Source organism: Octopus sinensis, linkage group LG1 (assembly GCF_006345805.1).
Source record: "Octopus sinensis linkage group LG1, ASM634580v1, whole genome shotgun sequence".
In the NCBI taxonomy this organism is placed as follows: Eukaryota; Metazoa; Mollusca; class Cephalopoda; order Octopoda; family Octopodidae; genus Octopus; species Octopus sinensis.
Window position 1 is genome coordinate 146,292,144 of NC_042997.1, and position 3,210 is coordinate 146,295,353.

A 3,210-nucleotide genomic window follows, 5' to 3' on the forward strand; every position below is an offset into this window, starting at 1 on the left:
CCCGCTCAAAAGGTCCCTGAATAAGGGTTGTTTAAGGACGTTGAACGAAACACCCATGTTTCCGAGGTGAATTATTCAAACCCCAAAGAATCCTTCTCAACACATAGCTATGATGCTCCCCCACTACTTCTGCTCGTGATCAGAGATGCACATATCGTCAGCCACTAAGGGACATGCTCAACTGGTTAAGGTCAAACAATGACAAGCAAATCTGTAGTATTGAGCAGAATATTTGCTGTAGCCCATTTTATACCAAGACAAAACAATGTACATGATGACACTTCCAATCAGTTAAGATCAGAAGCCATGAGAGCCACTGCCTGGTACTGCATCAGGGCATTGTACTGCATCAGGGCATGGTTATGCATCAGGGCTAGGTACTGCATCAGGGCTAGGTACTGCACAGGGCTAGGTACTGCATCAGGGCTAGGTACTGCATCAGGGCATGGTACTGCATCAGGGCTAGGTACTGCATCAGGGCTAGGTACTGCATCAGGGCTAGGTACTGCATCAGGGCTAGGTACTGCATCAGGGCATTGTACTGCATCAGGGCTAGGTCCTGCATCAGGGCTAGGTACTGCATCAGGGCTAGGTACTGCATCAGGGCTAGGTACTGCATCAGGGCTAGGTACTGCATCAGGGCTAGGTACTGCATCAGGGCTATTAAGCGATGAATGATGAATGATTATTATTATTATTATTATTATTATTATTATTATTATTATTATTATTATTATTATTATTATTATTATTATTATTATTATATTATCATTATTATCATCATTATTATTATTATCATTATTCAGTAGTTTTATTTTTATAGCGTGCTTTCACTTCACTACGAGCACAGCTCTGTGTGCCTTGGGTATGTGCTGTGATTTGTTGTGATGCTCTGATGGTTATTGTATGGAAAGTGTTCTGCGTAGGATGTGTGCAGTGCCTAGTAGTGCAATTTTCTGTATGTTATATGTTTGTAAGTCCTGGTGTTTTTGTTATGTATTGTCTGAATATTTTTTTATCATGCCTAATGCACCTACTATGATAGGAATTGTTTCTGTTTTCAGATTCCACATTCTAGTTACCTCTATTTCCAGGTCTTTGTATTTTGAGAGTTTCTCCATTTCTTTTAGAGACACGTTGTCATCAGTCGGTATTGATACATCAATTAGAAAGCATTTTTTTTCTTCATGATCTCTGACAACTATATCTGGTCTGTTGGCCTTATTTTCTCTATCTGTGTGTATCGGCATATCCCAGACAGAGTATGGTTGCTTTCTCGTTTTCTGTGACCTTTTCTGGTGTGTGCCTATACCATCTTTTTTCTGTTGTTATTCCATAATTATTATTATTATTATTATTATTATTATTATTATTATTATCATCATCATCATCATCATCATCATCATTATATTATTATTATTATTATTATTATTATTATTATTATTATATTATTATTATTATTATGATTAGGAGAGAGCAGTGCCATGCCATCAAAGTGACACTGGGGTACAAATATACGAATCCCAGTATACCCATCATGACTACCCGTCTGATAAGGGTACACCAGGCACATGCATCACAACCATATGTGCACGACATGGTGATCTCATAAGAAGATAAACAGCACATGACCTTGCGGGTGGGGCCCAGTTAGAATTTTCTTCTGGTTGGGTAACCCATCCCACTCAAAAGGTCCCTGATTAAGGGTTGTTTAAGGATGTTGAAAGAACCACCTATATTTCCAGAGGTGAATTATTCAAACCCCAAAGAATCCCTCTCAACACATGGCTATGATGCTCCCCCACTACTTCTGCTCATGATCAGAGATGCATATATCATCAGCCACTAAAGGACATGCTCAACTGGTTACGGTCAAACAACTGACAAGCTATTCTGTGGTATTGAGCAGAATATTTGCTGTAGCCCATCTTTTATACCAAGGCAAAACAATGTACATGATAACACTTCCAGTCAGTTATTATTATTTATTGTGTCAGTTATCCACAGCCAGCAGACTAAGGTGACACTCGTTTATTGGTCATACTTCAAGAACCCTGTGAAGAATTGTTGCAGTTCCAAGCAATGCTGATTTTTGTAGGTGTTCTACCTTCACACTTGCACCAATCTTTTTCAGCCATCTTGGTAGTTGAGGGCTGATACTTCCAAGTGCACCAATTACTGTTTGTATCACGTCTACTCCCTTCATTGATCACAACATTCGTACTTCCTCCTTTAAATCGCCGTAGTTGTTTATTTTTTCTTCTTCTTTCACATTGATACTGTCGTCACCGGGGCATGATATGTCGATAATCATACATGTTCTTTCTTTTTTATTCACCACAACAATGTCCGGTTTCTTATGTCTAGTGAGGTGATCGTACTGGATCATTACATCCCAGAGGATTTTGCAGTTCTCATTATCGGGGGTTTATTCATACCACGTCTTTGCTTTTTGTAGGCCGTGATTTTCACAGAAGTCTCAATGGTTCATTCTTGCCACGTTGTCATAGCGTCCTTTGTATTCGCGTTGTGCCAATTTCGGGCATTCGCTAACGATGTGTTATACCATTTCACTCCTCTCACCACACATTCTGCATTTGTCTCTATCGGTAGTGTTGTCAATTCTGCATTTTATATAATTGGTCCTTAACGCTTGTGCCTGAGCTACGCATATAAGTGATTCTGTCTCTATCTTCAGGTCACTCCTCCTCATCCATAGCCACCGGTGCTCTGTATTTGTCTTGGCGTTCACATTTCTTGCAAACTGACCGTATATTTATCCTTTTTGGCATTTTTTGTCGATTTCTTGTTTAAATTTGTCATTAGTTACACGATTTTCAGTTTTGATGACGCCGGCCTTCTTCATGTTTTTCAACAGTGGCTCCACGGTATTTTTTTATATATCACCCTAAGCCGTTTTCCTCTGCTTCGATACAGTTCTGGCAACTGATCAAACCTCTCCCACCCTTTCTTGTGGACAAGTACAGCCTATCGGTGTCACTCTTAAGGTGGAAGGCTCCGTGCACTGTCAACATTTTTCTGATCTTGGTATCCATTTTCTTCATTTCTCTCTTTTGCCATTTTATAACTCCCGCTCCATAACGAAGTGATGCTATCGCCCACGTATTAACTGCTTGGATTTTATTCTATCCAGTCAATTTTGAGCGCACAGTACCAACTTCAGTCTTCGGAAGTACTCCATCCTCAGTT